Genomic DNA, 22959 nt, shown 5'->3' on the forward strand with positions numbered 1-22959 from the left:
CAGCGTTCGAACCATAAAACTCTGAAGTGACAGTGATGAAGAGGTTTCAGCCTCAGATCATCTCACAATCACCTCATCTAAGGTTTTCGATCTGTCTGGTAGATGGATATATCTACTGGTTCATCAGTAACACTTCATGTTATGACTCCTGTATTTTCCAGCTAATCCTACAAACTTTTTTCAGAATTTCCTACCAGTTTGGTGATATTCTGCTGCATATTCTAAACACATTTCTAAGAGAAGCTGATGCAGTTATGAAATTAAAGTATTAGCTGCTACAGAGATGAACTTCCTCCTCGTTAGGGTTTTTATCAGAGTAAAAACAAGGAAATAATGTGGAAGGTCAGTCAAAACAAAGAATTTACAGACTTTATCAGGTGTGTGAACAAGCATTACAGCAGCTCCATATAGAGGTAGATGGTTGATAACTTGTCCAATCAGAGGATGACAATTCTTTTTTTTCTTTAAAACACACCAACTGTGGATTAATCCGCCGCTGAAAATAGTCCCCAACAACAACAACAACAACAACAACAACTCTGTCTCCTCCTGTTTGTTCAGTTAAAAACTACAACGAGCAGCTGTTTTCTTTATGTTTGTGAGGTGTTTTAAAGTTTTACATCTTCAGTAGGAACCAATGGGCTTCGGGCTGAGAGCCACAGACAGGAAGTGTTGAAAGACGGACGAACACCCTGTTGGTTTGAGTCTGAACATTGGATTCGTTGACCGTAGTGGACAGAATCAGAGCTGCAGTGTTGGACTGTGTCTCTGTCCTTCCCTCATTGTTCCTCTCATTATTATGAGCAGGTTGTGTCTTTGTTTAATTCAAATCCATTGGTCCATTAGAGCGTTAAACAGCCGTGACGGCACCTTCCTCCATCGCTGTGTGTTTACTGAATCACAAAGCTCTTTTCCTGATGAGCTGGTTGAAGGAAATCAGAGCCATTTGTCATTTCCCTTGTTTGGTGGTTCAGTGTCATGCTCCAAGGCACTTCAGCAGCAGTGGTGTAGTAACAGGACAGTCTACGTGCTGTCTGAGTTAGCGTTAGCTTGGCTCAGATGTCAGCATTTTCTGGATTTATATCTGAACCAGCCTCTGAATCAGTCGTTACATGTCTCAGGTTCAAACCACACAAGTTTCTAAACCTGCAGAATATGAACAGACTGATATACACATGGGTATCTCAAAATATCTCAGTTTATCTCAAAATATCTCAGTTTATCTCAAAATATCTCAGTTTATCTCAAAATATCTCAGTTTATCTCAGTTTATCTCTAAAGAATCTCAGATTATTGAAGTTTTCCTCAGAGTATGTCGGGGTATCTCAGTATCTTCATCAGGATCTGAAAGCATCTCTGTTTATTTCAGTATCATATTCTATCTCTTCGTATTTTAAAGTATCTCATTTTCCATTAGAGTATCTCAGTATCTTGTTACATTGATCCATCCATCAGTATCTGAAAGTATCTCTTTACTTATTTCAGTTTATGTTAAAGAATCTCAGTGTGTCTCATTGCATCTCATTGTATCTAAGTGTTTAGTTTCAGAGTGTTTTGGTTTCTCTCTGATTATCTCATTTTATCTCAGTTTATCTTGATGCATGTGTGTGTTTTGCTGTTGCAGACAGGTTAGTGCAGGTCAGTGCAGCACTGTGTTAATGTGTGTGTTTCTGTCTTTGCAGGGCTTGTTTGAACCAGCGGCCTGTTACAGCACAGAGTGGAGGATTTCTTTTTGTTTTCATTTCTTATTCCTTCTGGCTCTCTCTCCAGTCGGTCTTTCTCTGGGTTTTGGGGTTTTCTTGCTGCCTCTGCCTCCCTCTGGGTTTGGGTGCGTTTGGTTTCGTGCGTTTGAAGCAGACGGACGGAGCTGTGGGGAGGTTCCTTCTTGTTTTTCCAGGCTGCTGGTTGGAGGGTTTTAGGTGTTTTGATGGAGGAACTGTATTTGCTGCTGGTATCAGTGGGATCTGGTGTTTGTGAGGTGGGATCTAAAGCCGCTGTCTCCTGGTCGGGTGCTTTTATATCAGCTTGTTGTTTCTCTGAGCTCGATTTATTTTACAAATAACATCTGTCCTGTTAAATCTACTTTTGTTCTGGTAGCACTCATATATCTGTCAATGAATAATGTACCAATTTATTTATTTTTCATCTAATCTTTTATTAGAATTTCAATTCCCTTGATTTCTTTCCTCGATTTTCCTGAGAAAAAGAAAATCATCATCTTTTCCCTTGAGGCTATAAGACACAGTCACAGATTATGTACAGCCAGTAAGGTTACAATTTAAATGCCCACTTTATTATTACTTATCCTCTATGTCTTTTGTTCATGCAGCAAAATGAAAGTCTGTATTCAAGTCACATTTACTGTCCAAATCCAAATTATTAACATTCATTTTTAAAAAGTATGAGCGATTTTCACAGTGAGCGGATAAAATGTTGTTAAATAATTTCCATTAAAGAGAAAAGCACGATAAAGTCAAGGATTCCTCAAAAGCAACTAATTATAAAGCCAGTTAAATGGGATATTGATTCACTCTGATTAGTACTGACAGATGATGTCTGTGTGACCTCTGTCTGAAATGTGTTTGGTCATTTTATGGAAGAATTTTTTAATTTAAAGAGATTGATATGATGATCTCTGACATGATTAGAAATCACAGGATGAGTCCAGCTAATGTTCGTCTCCTGAGAATAAGATGATTTACACCACAGTCACTAAACCCTCCACTGAAATGTAGTTACGTTTAAATTATGTCTGAATTCAACTTTATAGCACATTTAGTTTAAATGAATAAATGTGATTTGTTCAGTCAGAGCTGCAGCTAAAGTTTGTTTTAATTTGTTATTTTAAGGTGTTTGATTTGTAAAGTGTGAGTTAATTGTGATTAGTTGTGAGTTAATTATAGATTAAGACATTATAAAAGTGCCAACACAGAAATGAACACTTGTTTTTACTGAATAAAACTTCCTGTTAAAATCAACATTAACTTAAGTCTCCAGCAGATTCATTTTAGATGAACAATACTCATAAACATCCAGTTTTTAGCCTGAACTCTGGGACAGTTAGGGCTCAGTCTCTATGGTCTTCAGACTGGGACAACCAAAGCTTAGTCCCTTTGGTATTTATCCAGTTGTAGAGTCTTTATCCACAGTTTTAGACAAACTGATACTGGTCTGCAGCTTTTTGATTAAGTGTGTTCAGACTTTAACACAGATAATTTGACTGAGTCACAGCTGATTAAACATCTTCCAAACATATCATGTTTGGCATCATGAGGGAGGGAGCATCTGTCCCGAGGATTGCGCCAAAAGCACATTTTTATGGCTTGTTGTTGTGTTTCCTGCCAGCTGTCTGATTTTATGAGCTGATTTGTGACTTGATAGACGACAACAAACACATTTGTGAAATGTATGAGACTGGAATGGAGTACAGCTTCTTTGCCAGACATGTGGTTCCTGGTGGTGCTGAGGGATTTTTCTGACACAAATACAGTAAAGCCACTTGTTTGTGTCAGTGTGTGATACACTGGGAGGGAATGAAGTCGCCTCTCATTTCTCTGTTGATGATAAATCAGTGTTTGGTGATGGTGCTGATCAGTGCTGCTCGTCTCTCAGACCGTCTCCTCTTTTCTTTCGGTTTGTTGTCTTATTTATATTCCCCGTGAAAAATTATATTGGCCGCTGCAACAATAATAAATGATTCCATTTAATTCTGAATGCTGTTTGAGGTTTGTTTTCCTTAGAGCAGAAGCAGCAGAGCAGCAAATATCCAACAGTTTTTACTGTGCAGCAGCAGCTGCTGTCAGACTGTGTCAGGATGTGGCAGAAATAATTTTCCAAAAGTCATGTTTCCAGTTTACTGAATGTCTTGTAACTGAAGCTGAAATGTCTGATGCTACAGATTTCAACGTAAGACTGTTCAAACACCTGAAGTGACCTACGTTAACTGACGAGTCACCTCCACAGTATAATGTTTTTATAGAGCTTCAGAGTGGATGACTGAGCCAACAAAGTGCAACTTCTAGTTTATTTCCTCTGTGGAGATCTTCAATCCAAAATAAACTGGTGGAAAACCTGATGTGCATAAATTAATCTGATCTGAGGGGGGACTCAAGAATGGGGTTGCAGAGGGGCAGAAAATTTCTGCAGAATTACCAGAAACTTACCGTGGGAATTAATGGAAATGATTTGGAAATTTGGGGTAAATCTATACAAATGGTATCATATACAAACATAAATATAACAAATATACGAAAACAAATGTAAAGTCAGAGAAGAGCTGCAGACATCAACCTGTGAGGAGCAGAAAAACATCGCTGACGATCATCCTTTGATGGAATTAACTTAGTGATCGTGACTAAACCTGTGATCAGAGCTGATGATCAGGTCCATTGAACATACTGACCCAGAGACATGAGACTGGACCTGATTAGACTGAGTAGACTGGTCCAACTAACATAAACACCTCTATTTCCTATAGTCAACACTAATTTGATTACAATTATCCTGTCAATGATTTGATTTGATATCTCGACGCATGACGATGTGTTGCTTTCATCAGTGATTAAAAGCAGTCAGATAAATATGAACTCCCTTTTTATTATTTAGAAAAGAGCTTCAGAAATCAAGGTCATCAACGTCAAAATCAACAAGCAGTGTCAGGAAGCTGTAATCGATGATGATGTGTCACTGCATCGATGCAGAAAACACTCAACACTGGTTCCCTTTAACCATGACCAACACAATGCTACTGACAGGAGGTGGTTAGCTTAGCATAAAGACTGGAAACAGAGAAACACATTCACCTTCCAGCTCCTCTAAAGCTCCATCAGTGTTCATCTTCTGGGGACCACGAATGTCTGAACCAAACCTCTCAATCCGTCCAGTCGTGAAGATATTTTGCTCTTTAGCAAAGTTTTGGACGGACAGAGTTTTTCTGTCTTTACAGCTGCGTCACTGTTTGTAACAGAGCATGAAGGAAACACAACAGGAAACCAGAACATTAAATATCTACAGTTTCCAGCTGCAGCTTCACTTCATACAGCAGAGAAGGTAGACGACACACAGGCAGGTGGATAACAAGGTGTGTTACTGTGTGTGTTACTGTGTGTGTGTTTTGGAGGTTTCTTCGCTCCACTGCTCACAGTCTGGCGGATGATTGACAGCTCAGTGAGGAGCGAAAGGAGGAGAAAGATGTTTTTAAATGTTAAGGGAAGATGAAGAGGGTGAATAAGAAGAAAGAGAAGTCACACAGGAGCTTTAGAGGCTGTCTGAGTGTTGGGGGGTATTAACAGAGCTTTACCTCAGTGAGTTGCTGCCTGCTGAGCTGCAGTCAGACTGATGGATGGATCCAATCTGTTCCTTAATTATTAACTGAGATCTCTTCTCGTTAAAGACGTCATTGACCTTTCTCACTGTGGGTGTTAGTCAATGGTCCCACATCTCACTGAGACACATCCAGGACTTTACATGTGTTTTATCTGAAGGTCGGAGATAGAAGTAGTTTGTTTGGTTGCAACATCATGTTTCATCTGTAGGTTCAGGTTCCTTCAGTGTTGATGGTTCAGGATCTGAATCCTCCACAGAGGTCTCCTCCTCTCCACAACAAACAGACCAGCTGATTAAAACCAGTAAAAACAGTTTCAGGTTAAAAACTGAAGTTTCTCTGTGAGGATCAGGACGTGGAGAGCAGCTGTTAGCTCAGCTTGTTTCTCTGATTACTGAAGATCCAGACGTCTGACGACTAAAATCCTTCATCTGGTTTAAGATCAGAGTCAGAACATTAGAAAAAGAGACGGAGACGTGAAACAGAGAGAAAGTAGTCGACTGAAGATGTTTTCACGTCCGACCAACAGATGGAAAACCCTGCATAACAATTGTTTTATGAACCAGAAACCATCTCTATAGATTTACATCTGCTCTCATCAGCTTTAGTGAGAACAGAGCATTTTGTGTCCGTCTGAGCCTCTCCTTTGATTGGCTGACTGTTTTCTGAGTGACACACAGCCAGGCCAACCACAGGTGACAAACTGTAGCCAGCTGTAGTTTGGTGAAACTCACCTGTAAATGCAGGTGGTCAGTCAGAGCTGAAATGATCTGAAGCTGAACTTTAACCACAGGATGTTTCTGTCCCTGGGGAGTGGACAGAGATACACTGGCTTCATGACGTCTGACAGAAATACAGTTTCGTGTTGTGTTGTTGAGGAAGTTACAACTGCAAAAGAAAAGGTTGGACGTTGGGTTCAGGTCGGCCATGCTGGGTCAGTGGCCGAGGCTTTTACCGAGGTTCTGACAGTTTGTTTAGCGCCAAAATTCCTTTAAATTATTTGGTTAATTTCTATATTTTTATTCGTTCTCCAGTAGCCCAATCCGAACCCTAAACCTGAACCCACGAACCAGGTCTGAACCCTCCAACATCCTCTCAGAGATAGAAGCTCAGTTTATTATCACAGCAGACGATCTGTTGTTGAAGTTCTGCTCCAGAGGCACTCGATTCCTCAGCTGCACAGTCCTTGACCTGATTGTTGTGGCCTTCTTCTACAACACACACACACACACACACACACACACACACCTGCTTCCTGTGTTACAGAGAGAGAGAGTCCTGTATTCACACCGGGCGAGCTGGGGCTCCTGATCAGGGATTGTGATTTTAAGGTTGTCAGCTTGAATCCCCAGACCGACGACCTCTGACCTCCTGATGCTGCTGCAGTCAGACTTTACTTTGCAAACTGCAGCCTGATTATTATTCCACACACACACACACACACACACACACACACACACTCTCCGAGTCCCTTTTGAAGTTTATTAAAATCGCAGACGTGTCCTCCCCCAGGTGATACAGCTGTCCTTGAGAGGAGGATGAATCCCTGTTTCTGTTCCCTCTCTCTCTCTGGCCTTGTTTCCTGGAGTTTGTACTGTACTCGTTCTGTCGGGTCCTCAGGCAGGATCAGACAACGTGGCGTCGACCTGACAGTCAGTCATGGATCTTTAGGGACTGGAACCAGCGTGGATTACAACTGTTACTGGTTTTATTCCATGCTGATCCACCACTGTGATCCAGACTGGAACACCTCCGCAGCGTCTGGATGGATTGTCATGGCGCTTTGTTCAGACATTCATGTTCCCCAGAGGATAAATCCGTCTGACTTTAGTGATTTCCTGACACGTCCAACTCCACTGTCAGCTCACAGTTGTCAGTTATTCTGTGAAATAACATGTACCACCTCCATCCACAGACCATCCTTTATGGTCTCTAGACAGAAAAGGTACGACAGCAGGTCAATGGTTCACCTTCCAGCTCCACAATAACACTCTGCTAATGTTCCTGTTTATAGCAGCTCAGTCTCATTAGTTTACATGAAGTCAGTCAGACACAGAGAACTGTTCAGGTTTATCTGTGGACATGTTGCTACGCTGTTTGTAGAGCGTTGTTGTCAACTGATGCTAACAACAGCTAGCTCACGTTCACATTTGATTTGACCGTCTTTTTAAGAACATTCTTAAGTGTTTGTTTTAAAATCTAGAGAGCAGAAAGCAGATTTGTTTTAAAGTCATTTATACTCCATAAGAGCAGCTATAAAGGCGCTGTGAGCGTCCATGTTTTTCAGACTTCTAAACTGGAACACCGTTAACTTGGAGGTGACGTCGCTCCCAGTTCTGACTGCTGACCTCCGATATAACACAGGAAAGATGTTGGTTTACATCTGAAAAACTCTATGCTGAGTTAAAATGGATGGATGTGGATGTGTGATGAATCATCCAATCCTTCACTGAAGTGGTGTAGTTTCCTGAACACAACAACAATACTCAACAAGTGGGACAAAAGATGAGAACCACAGTATCTGGTGTCAAAGTCCTCAGAAGATGAACCCTTCTTAAAAAAGTTCCCACTTATTCATTGGCCAGATTTCCCTGACAAGTTTTGATCTTATTCCTGCTCCTCTGAGGATGAACCCCATGACCTTCCCTGTAGCGCCCCCCCCTCAGGACACACTTTTCTTTTTCTCTCCCCTGTAGCTGTAACTGTAAGAATAGATGCATCCTGAGGTGTTTAACCTACATTTCTGGTCCAGTTCCTGATGTGTTGAAGCTTAAATCAGATCATATCTGCACTCTTCCTGTCAGTCCAGTTTGTTTAAACTGCTCCATGAATATAAATCTATACTCACAGTCTTTACAAAGTTAATTAAATCAGATGAAACTTGATTGAGCCTGTGGGAGAAACTGGGTCGTTGCAGCAGCGACAGCCGACAGCCACAGGACACGGCAACCAGACAAACAGAATATAAATAGAAACTGAGCAGAAACAGAGTCACACGGTTTCATCACTGCAGCGCAATTTAATGCAACTGTGAAAAAGTACGAGTGTGGAGGAAGACGGACGGGAAGAACTGAACAAACTGTGTAAACTATTAACTTCATAAGATCTTAGTGGATGTGAGGAAACGAGTTGCACTGTTTTAACTCATAGTCCTCTGGTGTTTACTGCTCATTAATATTTAGTGGCGTGTTCTGGTCTCTAATCAAATCACATGAGAAACAGTGATATTGGATGATTCTGCAAAATCCAATGTTCAATGACAATCAAATAATAAATGTTTTAAGTATTTAAAGTCACTACATCTGCTTCACCTGTGCATAGTAACTGTAGGTCGACTGATTCTGGATTTTTCAGGCTCATAATGAAATCTGTATTTGTGAGATCAGTGAAACTGATGGCTCAGACTTCAGTGTTATTCTTTGTTAGCATAGTAACAACAAGACTAAGTAAAAACCTGGGACATGGTTGGACTGCGTAGGTGTGTAGGTGTCTCTCCTGCTGGGCTGCTGACAGTGTCGTCAGTTGGTGTTAACTCACCATAACACTGGTAGTTTCTGCTGTAGCTGTACGCCATCTTGTGATGGGCGGACGACTCTCAGCAGGTGTAACACCTGACACCAGAGCAAAAACAAGTTGCACTCCTCGATGACGCAATTAATTTTTTGTGAGAGTGACGCCCAATAAAAAGAGTCCAACAGCCGGCCGATCAATAGTGTAACTCTATCTCACTGAGTCGCAGACAGTTGTGTTTAATGGGCTGACACTGCTGCTGTGATCCAGCTAAAAACAGGACAGTGGCTCAGCTGTTACTCACAGTTTCCAGGTGATTTGTCAGTTTCCTTTGTCAGATCTGACACTCGACGTCTTGGGTTTTCCAGAAGCTTGATTTTCACCTCATCTTGTTGGTGTTGTTGTAACTGTCACTAAGATTAAATATCCTCATCTGAAATAACTAAAGATAATTAATGATGATTGATGATGAAGAATGTTGGATTAGTTTCTTATTTCATGGGCTGACTTTGACTTTGTTTACCAACAGGCAACAAAGTTTCAGTGCTTTGAAGTATTATTATTATTATTGAGTTTATTAAGGAATAACACGTTTTAATGAACCTTAAAAAACACACACAAATTATCGGTTCAGGTCATTTTGTTTGTTTCTTGTTTAAATTTTTCCCAAATGTGTCAGAAAATGTAAAGTTTGATTTCCAGTATTTTTCTGCTTCACTGATCTGACCCTTTTTTATCAACAACTTTTTATCCTGACGCGTTAAAACGAACTCGCTGATGAGTTGAAATGAGGCGTCTTTAAATATCTGCCTGTAAAATCACAACCAGACTAATTAGCATTTTCTTAATCAGGCTCCTCCATGAATACACACAGCTACACACACACACACACACACACACACACACACACAGTTTCCACTGCCTTTACAGCATGAAACAGTCTGTAACTCCTCAGAGATTTCTTCCTCCTCCTTTATTTCTCTACTATTTCTCCCACCTCCCCTCACTTCGTTCCTCCTCCTCCTCCTCCTCCTCCTCCTCCTCCTCCCCGTCTATTAAACTGCAGTGGTTTATCTGCGGTATCTCTCTGGAAAACTGTTGACCAGCTGCAGGTTTCTGCCTCATATTTTACATTTTAATGTTTTTTTTCCTTCCATATATTCTGGTCATTTTTCAGACCCTCTTATCTTCAGCCTCCATCGAAGCCGACGCAGGTTCATAGCCATTTATTTTTTTTCCATCATCCTCTGAGGGAACTGAAGCACTGCAGCTCTACTTTTTGCTAACACTAGCACATCATGTGTAAGAAATGCTCGGTGAGCATTAAACAGTCACATTTCAGTCTGAGCTGTTTATCTGATTGGTGTTCAGGCTGCAGAGCGTCGCTGCTCAGCTGAAATCATAATGTTTTTTATCACAATGTTCACTGAACAATGAACTTTAAAGGGATAGGGAGGGTCTGATGACAGAGCAGGGGCATTATGGGAAATGTAGGATCCAGTTTTTGAGCCGTGAAATCAGGATGTCTCCACCTCTGTCAGTCTGTTTTTAACCTGCAGCTTCAACTGCAGTTTCGGTGAATAAAATGCATTTTACCAGTATTTTATTGGTTATATTCTGGCTACAGGACATGCCTGTTTGTGATGCAAAGTTCTGTTATACTGCGCCTCTGTATATTGTTGTAGTTTCTGATTCATCATAATGATGGTATTAAGAGGTGGCCTATCGGTCATTTTGGAAAACACTGACACTGAGGTTTGACGTTGGTTCTGCTGTGTATTTTCATCGTCCTTGTTGTCGTAAAAATACGTCTTTACTTCAACATTTGAGTCTTCTCTCCAGCTCCTCCTCAGGAAATAAATATTTTATTCTGTATTTACTCGTGGCCAAAATCCTCACAATACTGGACCGGCTCCAGCAGCCTCCTCCAAATCAAACAAGGTGGTCCCTCTGAATGGAGGCCGTCCAGCTCAGATGCTGCTCCACAAACTGGTTCCAGCTGTGACAGATTTCAGTAGTTAACTAATTTAGTAGCGACAAACCGGTCTGTCATGCTGCTGGAAACCAGTTCAACACAGACCAGCTTCCATCCAGTCCCAAAACAACAGCAGGAGCTTATACAGAGGGGTGTGTGTTGGTGTGTGTTGGTGTGTGTTGGTGTGTAAGTGGTCTTAATTGAGGCTGCTCGCTGCTCTCAGACGCTGTGATGGCTTGGTTGCGTTTGATTTGTGAGTCATGTCGAGGCAGAGGGGAGGTGCTGGTCTGAATAATGATGAGGGGACAATCTCAGCTGCCACGTGTGTGTTTGTGTTGTTTACACAATAATTGTATGATGATGAGGTTTTTATCTTTATGTGTGTGTGTGTGTGTGCATCCATGGGTGTGTGTTAGAACAAGCTGTGTGTGAGTGTGTGCAGATTCAGTCGCGCATTTGTATTTTGTGTGTGTGTTGGATCAATAAGCTATCATAACAGAACAGTTGGCTGCCTGAATCAGCTCCCCATAGACTGTTACAACACAACACACTGTTCTGAATTAATGCCTGACTGACTGTGTGTGTGTGTGTGTGTGTGTGTGTGTGTGTGTGTGTGGTGTTGATGCAGATTAGTCTCCGTCTCTGTTTCCTGTCCTCATCTATCCTCCACCCCTCCCCTCTGATTGCTGCAGATCATGTCTGTATTAACTGGATCATTTATAGCTTATATGTGCTGAATATGTAAATCTAAGCAGTGGTTGATGAAGCAGGGGACCCGGGGTCTTCCAGGAGTTCCAGGAGTCCTTGAGGAGGATCCGTGAAGTTTTCGGACCAGTAACAGTTACATAGGTTTTTAAAATGGTGTTTACTGATGTAGCATTGGCTCGTATTCGACCAGTCAGCACTGTACACAATTCCTAATGCTCAACATGTTCTCGAGGAGGTTGAAGGAGGCTGTGAGGAGGATGCAGAAGTCTTAAATGAAGTCCAAGGTTGTCCTGAAGGAGAATCCATAGATAACTGAAGATGCTAAAGGTTGTTGAGGATGATCCAGGTTTGGAGTGTCAGAAATCTTCAGAAGAACTGTTGTGGAAGTTGAGGGGTCTCTGAGGAAAGTCCAGGCTTGAGGAGGTCCTTATGGAAGTTTTCAGTGCAACATGCTTTGGGGGTGTAAGGAGCCTGAATCCTCTCAGGTGGGTGGATGGGTACCTTAAGTCCTTAAAAGTGGAAAAGTGGAGGTGTAGTTTCCAGGCATCCTTGAGAGGATGGAGAGCATCTTTGAGGACATTGCAAGAGTTAAAAGATTCTGTTGGGTACTAAGGTTCCTTGAGGATATCCTAAAGATCTTTGTGGGGATCTTTAAGGAGGATCCAAAAGTACTCGAAGGGGCCTCTCTGCTTATTGGTTGTTAAGTAGACTCTTAGGGGCCAGGGAATATCAAAAAGACATCTTTGGGGAGAATCCCAAAGTCCTTGAAGATATTGTAAATATTTATTAAAAGGTCCTGGGGTTTGATGGCTGCTAAGGTCCACAATGATGTTCCAGATGTTTAAGAAGAGGTCTTTGTGGAGGACCCACGAGTTCTTCAACTGCTCCCCTTCTTATCCATGACAAGGTTTCAAGGATTCACAAGGAATTCACGAAGTCAAAACCAACAAAGTTTTAAGCACTTTTTAGAAGAATGAACAGTTGATTGAGGAAGGTCAAGAAGTCTAAGAAGTTTTTTGTGTCCTAAAGTTTAGTAAATCCTTAAAGGTGTCACTGAACCTCTTTGAGAGGGCGAGAAGGTCAGTCCTGGGATCCAGATGTGTCTGAGGACATTGTGGGAGTTGGATTCTGTTTGTGACCTTTGTATTTTTGGGAGGTTCCTGAGATTCCTGCCAAGGTCAGAGGGTTTGGATCAGATTCAGATCTGCTGGCAGGTGTTTTCTGTTTTTCATGATCCATGGATCCTTCGTCTGGAAAACATTTAACTGCTTGTCTCAGACTTCGTCACCCAGATCTTAACGGTGCGAGCAAGGTCGTTACTACTGGGAGAAATGATGGTTAGAGGACAAAGTTGGAATGAACTAGAATTATTGCTTAAGTCGAGTAAAGGTTCAGTGATCGAATGGATTGTAGATTTAGATTTATCTGTCTTTACGAGGCAGTGATGAATCTGTAAGTTTCCATTCCAAGTGGATGTTTGGCATCGAACGAGGAGGAAAAATAGATTTTGATGGAGTGAGAAAGATGGATGGGAGAGAGAGAGAGAGGGAGAGAGAGAGAGGGAGAGAGAGGGAGAGAGAGAGAGGAAGAGAGAGGGGGGGGGGGTTAGCAGCAGGAGGAGGAGGAGGGTAAAGAGAAGACTGGGAGAGAGAGAGAGAGTAATCGAGGTTGGAGTGTATAACAGAGCTGTTCGTCGCTCTCTGCCTCAGTATCACAGCAGCCGGTCGACACACTCACACACACAGACACACACTCACACACACAGACACACACATCTCATTTTCTGGATATCAGAGCGTTACGACAAACCTGAAACTGAGACGACACACACACACACTCTCAGAGCTACATGTGGATTTATCTCGGTGTGTGTGAGGACTGAAGTATGGACGATGTTGCCGCCGGGTTTGTACGCTCTCTCACTCTTTCTGTGTGTGTGTGTGTGTTAATGTGTGTGTTGTGTTCTCGAGTGTCGGTCACGGCTTCAGCGTGAACAGCTGAGTTATGAGATGACAGACTGTGTGTGTGTGTGAGTGTGTGTGTGTGTTTTCCCACCATGTTCCTGTCGATATGTTGAATCCAGGTAGAGGTCACCTTTCACCTGTCTGTCTGCATTCGTCTGGAAGTCTGTACCCACCTGTTTCTATGTGTGTGTCTGTTGTGTGTTGTTGTGTGTGTGCAGTGAGACAGCAAACAGCATGTCATGATTCATTCAGCTGTGCAGGTCAGAGTGTTTTCTGTGTGTGTGTTTTCAGTGTGTAGCTGATGATGACTAGCGCAGATTGACTTGGCGGACTCCCCAGGTGACGCTGCATCACTCATTCAACCTCCCGACACACAAACAATGACACACACAGATGTAGAGGTGTGCCAAACACACACACACAGACACATTGTATTTCTGTCTATTTTTATTTCTGTCAACTTCAAATTGAAATATTCTGCATTTGTATGAATAATATCCGTCGTTATGCTCCTTTCTGAACCTTATTTTTAACAAATAATCAGAACTCAAAGGTCTGATTTCAGTGCCTCAGAGTTGAAAGCAAATATCAATCAGGCAATTACATAAATAAGTCATTACATTACATTACAAACACTCACTGTTTGTGTGTTGGACAATCTGAGTCACATGAAAAGAACCTGCCGTCAGCCTCACTCGCTCTGTGTTTGTAGACGTTGCTGCTGCAGCGCTGTTTTTGTTTTTCCACCATTTAAAAATCTCAGGTGCTTCACAACCTCGTCTGACTCCAGCGGAGCCGATCCCTCACAGCGTGTACTTAACAAACCTTTTTTCACGCCTCTCGTTTTGGCTCGTCGTAGCAGGTGTTTTTTGGTCACGTTAAAAAAAACGACTGCAGTCCGTTTGGATCCAGAGTCCTGGTGTCGTTGGATGCTGGTTCACTGTCATGGTTTGTGAAGACACCTGTGCTTTTCCTCCTCTGACGAATTAAAATGTCAGTGCTGTTGAAAATGTTGACTGTGTGCATCAGGGTTTTATTCATCCTCTAAACACTCGCTGTCCCAAACAACTGCAGTGTTTCTCCACACAGTTCATCCAATTTCCAGCAAACTGGAGCAGTCCAGACCTCCTTCAGGTCCAACAAGTCCTTAAAATAAAATGATAAAATACTTTATTCATCCCGTCCATTCAGGTGGACAAACAGTAAGTTGATCTAACGTCCCTGCACCTTTAACTCAGACCGTTCTCTTACCTGAAACCTAATTAACCAGACAGGGTTTTTCCATCAGCCCTGGTTGGTCTGTTTTAGCTGAGCCGAGCCGTGACGAGGTTTCTGCTGCAGCTGCACAACCTCAGTACTTTTATAGCTTCTACCTGAATCTCTGTGGTTTCAGAGTTTTCACTCCTCAGCCTTATTTTACTGTTTACTGATTGTAGATTTCAGCTGAATCAGACCTGAGTTCAGTCACTGCTGACGCAAACCAAACATTTCATGCTGTGGCTGCTTCACATTCAAACTGCCACAGTCGCTCATTTTTATGATTTCCATCTACAGAACAGGTTTATTCATCGACTTGGTTTATCAGTGTCATTGAGGAATGTTTATCAATCGTTTACACCTTCCATTAAAATGCATAAGATTGTCAACTGACTGCTCCAAACCACCATCTTCTTCTGTCTTTTATTTTGTTGTTTCATTGAGAGGAGGATGTGATGTGAGCTGGACAGAGCGAGCAGATCTCAGTGTGGACACATATTATTACCATGTGTACATGTCATCAGGTTAAAATCATGACGACAGCCAGCATCACGTTTTCAGGTCGTCCGTCTCATTAACTTCATATCTCTTTAACACCTCGAGAGAGTTTCTTCAAATTTGGTCCAAACATTCACTTTGACTCAAAGATACAGTGATTAGATTTTGGTGGTCAAAGGTCACTTTGGTCAGTCCTTACTGATGTATTACAGCCTCTTTCTGGTGAATACGAGCTGTTACCATCAGGACAGAGGTGCAGGGTACCACCTCTATGGACCTCCTGTTCCCAGAGATTGTAATATTGTTAAACAAATCTTGAAGACATGAGCCTGCGTCATACTAAATTCCTGATTGCAGATTGTTGTAAAACACGCTGTTCCTGTGTGGGTTCTCTCTGGTTCTCCGGCTTCCTCCCGCAGTCCAAACAACTGGTGACTCTAAATCACCTGTAGACTGGTGATCTGTCCAGGGCACTAGCCTCCCAACAACCCTTAAGGATTACTGGTATGGACTGACTGTAGCTGGACTTGTTGGTGGAGATGTACAACCAGGAGGTGGTGATTCTAGTTTTCTACAGGGTTTAATGTGGAGAACCTGTTGGTTCTTTAATAAATCTCTTGGTGTCACTGCAAGACCTCAACTGAGCTGTAAAAACAACCAAGCCATTAACTTATACTGGTAGTAACAGGTGTGTTCCAGTTGTACTCTGAATTTCAGAGTTCCCAGTCAGAAGTTTGAACCTGAACGCCTCCTGAAGTCGGAGCAACCCCGACATAAGAATTCAAGATGGCGGCTCCTCACATCAACAGTAGTGAACTCTCTGCTAATGTTCCTGTTTATAGCAGTTTGTTTCACATTCAGTCAGTTTAGTGTTTTGGTATCAGACAGATTCAACTGAATTTTAATGAAAAACTTTCCTCCTCCTCTGAAGTGTTCTTCATGTGGAGCAGATTAGTTCTGATTCTCCAACAGAGAAACAACAACAAAGACTTTCCTGTGAGCGTCCATGTTTTTCTGACTTTTCAACGGGAATGCCATCACCTCCTAAACTGGGAGGTGATGGCATTCCCATGATGGCAGTGGTAATGCTGGAGCTGCTCCAGTGTCTCTGCAGAGAAACTTCCTGCTTCAGTCTGTTGTTGCTAACTGGACCAGTTCAGGTTCTGTTAGGGAGATTAATGCCACCTCCTCTGGGAATCTGTGAGCGTTGTAGTGCTGTGGTGTAGTGGTCTGTGAGGTGTAGTGTTGTAGTGAGTGCTGTAGTGTTGTAGTGAGTGCTGTAGTGTGTCTGTGTGTGTGCAGCAGCAGCAGAGCTACTGTTGCATTGCAGTGACCTCCAGGAGTTACTGCAGCACTGCTTCATACACACTGAGGGAGGATAACACCGTCTGCTCCGTCTCTCTGCTTCTTCTGCTCTCAGACTCCAAACTGTAAAAACCTTTAGATAAAAGCTCAGAGCAGCTTCACATGCAGAGAATCCAGGAAACCTTAAAGACGCAGAGACCTTTCATTCACTGCATGAATGTGTTTTAACCCACCCTCTGATCAGAGAGCCTGTGGCTGTTTGTCTGAAATATCTGCATTATTGTTACATGACTGTGTTTTCATCAGGGTGGGTTTACAGACAGCAAACTGCTGCTGCAGGGAGGCAGAGATGTGAAGTAGATCACCCACAGTTTTCACAGGAGTTCAGTGATGGAGCAGGATCAGGAGAGAGCAGCGTTTCTGCTGCTGCTGTTTTATTTCCAGCAGCTTTTCCACTTGAGTTCAGGCTTCAGTCTGTTCCACACACACACAGGTTTTTGTCCTATTTCACCCTCCAGGGCACATTACTATTACTGCCAGTTACATTAACATCACACACACTCTCTCAGACTCGTGTAATCCCAGCAGCAGCAGTCTGTCCCTGATGTGGATAGATTTGGTTTTAATTTCGACTGTTTTTACATCGACCTGGAGAAATCTGGAGAGGTGGTTTCAGCCTGGATCATATACCTCTCCTCTGTGTTCAGGTTCCTCTGCTGCTGCAGGTGGAGCTGAGCTGAATCTGTTAGAGGGTGTTTTTCAGTCTGTTTCTAATCAGTTTTTCAGCGTCTGTCGGCCCTAAAACTGTTTGTTTGGTCCAGATTAACCTGTGTTGATCCACAGAGGAAATAAATTCATCAGTCGCTGTCAAAGACCTGAGATTTTCTGCTGTCAGAGAGGACGAGGAGCTGAAAAAGAAAACTGGTCTGACAGGAGTCAGGATGTGATCTATGATCTGATTTACAGGTGTTTTATTTCAGGTTTATTTACTGTATAGAAAAGAAAAGGGTTCGATGATGAGTTCTACTCAGCTCCTGTGTTCTGCTCTGTAAAATTCATGTTTTTGTCAATGGAGTCCGGTAGTGATATACAGATAAACTAAAAGGGTCTTACCCTTTAATAAAAAGCATAACACCATAATGTTGTCACCTCTTTGATGGAGGGAAAGGATGTTGGAGGACCTGCTGATGTTTAGCAGGTATAAAGTTCATGTTAGCATGCTAACATTTGCAATTAGCATCAAACACAAATCACAACTGAAGGTGTTTGTCCATGTTTTTAGCATCTTAGCATTTTCAATTTGCACACAATAAATGTGAGTAAAAAACAAACGAAACAAAAAAATGACAGACATGAAGTGTTTCCACTGACGAGACTAAAAATACTTTATTTACTAAAGTTCTTTAAGGATAACTTCTGTCCAAAGCCACCAGACTCCATTGACAAAAACAGGGATTTAACCAGGAGCTGCTGGAATACCACTGCCTCCATCTGTTAGTGTGTCTGTGTTACTGTGTGGTACTTTTACTTCAGTAAAGTATCTGATTACTTCTTCCACCACTGAAAGTCACACAGTAACACAGACACACTAACAGATGGAGGCAGTGGTATTCCAGCAGCTCCTGGTTAAATCCCTGTTTTTGTCAATGGAGTCTGGTAGAGAGATATAGAGATGTTTCTGGTTAAACTAAAGGATCTGACTCTTTAATAAAAAGCTCTGTCTCTGGAGGAATCCTGTCATCATGTTGTCACTTTAGTGGACGTACTTTTAGTCAGATGATCAGTAACGTTATTAGAGTTCATCCTGAGGGGAACATGAACCACGTTTCATCACAGTCCTCAGCCGATGAGATATTTCAGTCTGGACTTCAGTAACAGACTGAGTGATGTTATCGTCCCTAAAAATAAAATGATTCCTCTGAAATTCAGGGTCAGAAATAGAAAGTGTCCAGAAATGGAAACAGTGAAGGAACAGAAGCTGTAAACTGCAGAGCTGATTTGTTGTCGATGTTTGTGGGAATGTCAAGTATGTCCTTCAGTGTGTGTGTGTGTGTGATGAGTGAATCTAATAAGTGTGTTTCACCTTGTCGTCACCTTGTTCGTCTGTGCAGAGACAACATCCAATACACACACACACACACACACACACTCGTCTGTGTCACTACACTGGTGAGGACCGTCATTGATGTTTTCTCTAACCAATCAAATCAACTCTATTTATAAAACTCGTCTAAAACAAACAGATCGTTTTATTTAAAGGTACAACAGCAGCACAAACTGCAGCACTGTGAAGACACAAAAACAATGTTAGCTACGCACGTTAGCTAACATTAGCTTGGTTTTTAGCTCAGCTGAAGAAAATGTTTATCTCACTGTCTACAACCGGTGTTCATGTACGTCTGAAGTTCTGTCTTTAAAGTGTCAGTGGAGGAAAAACATTTGACTGAAGAAGAAAACTGTGAGTCATGGCTCACAAAAAATACCCTAACAGTACACGAAAAAATTCAAAAAAATACAAAAATACAACAAAAAACAAACAAACCAAAAAAAACTAAAATAAACAAAAAATACAAAAGAAATTCAAAGAATCACAAACATACAAAAGACAGAAATTCAAAATTAAACGAAAACAAAAATACAAAAACAATGAAAGATAAACAAACAAAAAATACAGAAAGAGCTCTGAGCCGCTGTAACCAACATGTGCGCCGCCATCTTGGAAATAAACAGCTCCTGTTCTTTATCTGAAGATATGAAGAGTCTGAGCTTCAGCAGCAGCAGCTGTTGGTCGACCAGGCAGAGAACAGTCTGGAAGCTACACACACACACACACACACACACACACACACACACACTGTAGTGTAGCCGGGGGGAGCTACAGTTTCCACTGCTGTATTCACAATGAGAGGCTGCTCAACCAAATTCAGCAAGTGTGTGTGTGTGTGTGTGTGTGTGTGCGCGCTGCTAGCAAGGTGACTTGTCACAGTAAATCAACACACACACACACACACACACACACTGCAGGGTTGTATAGAATGACAGTGTTCATCAGTGTGTGACAGGACTGCTCTGCTGTCAAACACACTGCAGGAGTGTGTGTGTGTGTGTGTGTGTGTGTGTTACATCCATATACATACACTCTGCAGTGTTACCTGAAGAAACATTATTTTTAGTCGATGACCTCCAGTCCAGGTGTTGTGGCCTCTGAACACACAGAGAACCAGATGTTTGACTCCTGTTCTTCAGACTCCGTGTGTGTGTTATTGGTCAAACAGCCTCTGCAGCCTGGAGGCTGTGTTTTCCTGCAGTCTGAGGAGCAGTGAAGGCTCCTCTCTGCTGTCTGAACGTGAGGGATGATCACACATAAACAGTCTGTCGAGCTGCAGACACAGGGAGGTTTTATTTTGTCTTTGTTTCTGAGTCGTCTCTTTCTCTGCTCCTGTTTGAATCTGATTTTAATACGAACCTGAACCCACACTGATCTGCAGCACTGAGCCTACAACCAGGAAGTCAGTTAGCATGTTAGCATGTTAGCTCTTCCTGTTGTCAGTGTGTTTCTGGTTAAATGTCTGAAATAAGGTCTGTGGTTTTAACACAAGCTCAAGACATTTTCAGGTTTTATTCTCCGACATAAAATGGGTCAGTAAATCCCCCACTCCTGATGTTTGAAGCTTTTACGTGTCTTAAAAAAGGCGGTTGCTAACGAGTGTCTAAATGAGACTACAGAGGTTGTCAGGGACGTTAACATGAAATTTTGATGATTCAAGGAGATTAAACATTATTTCAGGGAGTTTCAAGGATGTGTCAGGTCATTTCGTTACAGGTCATTCAAGGAGATTTTAAGTTTGTTTCTAATGCCTTGTTTAAGGGAGATTTTCTAATGTTTCCAGGTGATTTAAGGATATTTCAGTGACATCCAATGATCTTTTTCAGCTGATCCAATGAAATTTAAGGATATTTAAGGGGCTTTGTGGATGTTTCTGCTGATTCAAAGAGATTCAATGATATTTCACAGAGAGACGCTCAGAGAATTAAAAATACAGGATGAAAACTGAACTGAAACTAAATCAGAATCAGGTCCAAAATTAGCATTAGCAGCAAATCTCCAGTTCAGTTTGGTGTGTGTGTGTGTGTGTGTGTGTGTGTGTGTGTGTGTGTGTGTGTGTGTGTGTGTTACAGACTGATGGATGATTTCATTACCTGAGTCCACCTGAGTTCGTCTCACAGCGGTCTGTCTCTGGACTCGTCTCTCCTCTTTCATTTTGAAAAGAATCTCGTCTCCGTCACCGCCGTTCATTCATGAATCTCTGCGACTGATTCAGTTACGTTTTCTGACTCTGCTCTTTAATAAACGAGGTCCTGGTCTCGGTCAGTTCCCTCAGGTCTCAATGAATCGGCCTGAACTGTAACTGAAGCTCTTTCCTGTGTGTTTCCATCAGATCACTGCAGGAACATCAGCTGCTAATGAACCAACAGTTCCTCTCTTCCATATTCATCACACATCATTTCCTGTTCAAACAGTAAATCTGCACATTTTCAGACCCTGACAATCAGTCTGTTAACTCTGGAGAAAAGTCTTCATCTGGATCCTCCTGTGTGTTATACATCTACCTGTTGATCAGTAAATATTAACTGATGTTTATGCTGCATGTTGACCTGTAGTTTTATAATAATTAGACTGATGATAATCAACAAATTAAACTTCACTAACTCAGCAGTTCAAACATATGATTTCTACCTGATTTCCACAGACTGGATCTGCAACATAAAGTGATTCAACATTTTCTGTCTCATCAATAATTAATTAATTCTCTGATGGATCCTGACGTCTCTTTATGAATTATTCTTTGTGCATCTTCTGCATTATTTACTATGTTTTTCTTAAAAACTCACATATAATGAGCAGATGTTTAATAACTGCAGCAACAAAATCTTTCTTTTCTTGGAAATATTCTCAGAATTTACAGATTAGGGAAGTTTCGAGGTGCAATCAGAAAGTTCTGAGACTGTTCCCGCTGCGAGCCGAGGCAGGTATTCAGCAGCAAGCGATCAACATGTGTGAGACGTGTTGTTGTGCATTTGTGATTTAACCACGGAGCAGAATCAGCACAGTGTTGAGGATCTCTGTCCTCAGTCCCAGGACGAACCAACCTTCACGTTCAGGATCATCACCAGTGACTGGAGTTGAGGATCCAGAGACCAAACAGCAGTGGAAGAGCTGATGTCTTTAAGAATGAAGAAGAAGCTTTGGGTCAGGAGTGCGACCGAACGAATGCTCGACATTTTCTACGACATTCGTAGGTTGAATTCGTCTCCAAGCATCAGACCATCAACACCAAGTTCTGCTTCATCGTTCTGAAGCGTCTGACGGACGATGTTCAGTACAAACAACCTGTTTCCTGGTCCAACTTCTCTCAGTCTCTCCTGTTTTCCAGATGCTGCAGTGCTGTATCTGTGTTGTTTGAACAGATCTGAGTCCAACAAACTGCTCAGAGTCATTCTGCTGTTTTGTGTAGACTGGACTGTGCAGATCCTGTAAACCAGGCTTCAGTCTGTTCACCTGCACCTGTTTATCTTTGTCCTGTGCGGACGCTGTTTGTTCAGATAACTGCAGTGACCTTTAAATCTCAGAGCTGAGCTTATTGCTGCAGCTGTAAAGAGTTCACATCACATCAGCCGTCAGTTTAGAAAACACAAACCCTTCATATCTGCAGGGCAGCAGCCGTCCACCAACAAAGACAAGTCGCCTCGGCTGCAGCTTTTTATTCCAGGCAAAAGGTCAGGAACCATGTGAAAGTTTGGGCTCAACATCCATCTTCAGTGTTTTTGTAAACTAACTAAATGAGTTCCAGCTGTTAACGCTCTGATCCTGAAGGATGTTTTTAATCTCTGCTTCATATTTCGCTTCACGTTTCCTCTGTTTGTTTATTTCACGGACTGTTACACAGCATTTTGTTTGACACCAAATTTAATTCTCTGCTCGTCTCCTTTTCTTCATCCTCCTCTCATTCATTTCCTCTGCTCGTCCTCTCTCCTCTCTCTGATATAATTATCTCCTCACCTCTTCTCCTTCACCTCTTAAATCCTCCTCTTGTTTATTCTCTTGTTTTCTCTCCTCTTCCCTCCTGGGCTCACTCATCACATCTTTTATCCCATCCTCCCTTTTTTCCTCCTCTGTCATCTGTTTTTATTTTTATGCCTCTGCAGCCTCAGCATCCGTCTGTCTCATTCTTTTGAACGTGATATCTCAGTAACGCCTCGAGGGAATTTCTTCAAATTTGGCACTAACGTTCACTTAAACTCAAGGATGAAGTGGTCTGATTTAGGTGGGAAAAGGTCAAAGGTCAAGGTCACTGTGACTTCCCAAACCTTGACCATAACTGAAGAATTTACCTGTCAGGGTGTAGCTCCTGTCTCCA

General features: G+C 42.1%; 1 protein-coding gene across 6 annotated transcripts in view; it reads left to right on the forward strand.

Moving 5' to 3' along the window:
* patj (PATJ crumbs cell polarity complex component) overlaps window positions 1–22959 on the forward strand; it is a 97836-nt gene that overhangs the window by 45567 nt on the left and 29310 nt on the right. The window lies entirely within an intron of this gene.

This window comes from Lates calcarifer, linkage group LG17 (assembly GCF_001640805.2).
Source record: "Lates calcarifer isolate ASB-BC8 linkage group LG17, TLL_Latcal_v3, whole genome shotgun sequence".
In the NCBI taxonomy this organism is placed as follows: domain Eukaryota; kingdom Metazoa; phylum Chordata; class Actinopteri; family Centropomidae; genus Lates; species Lates calcarifer.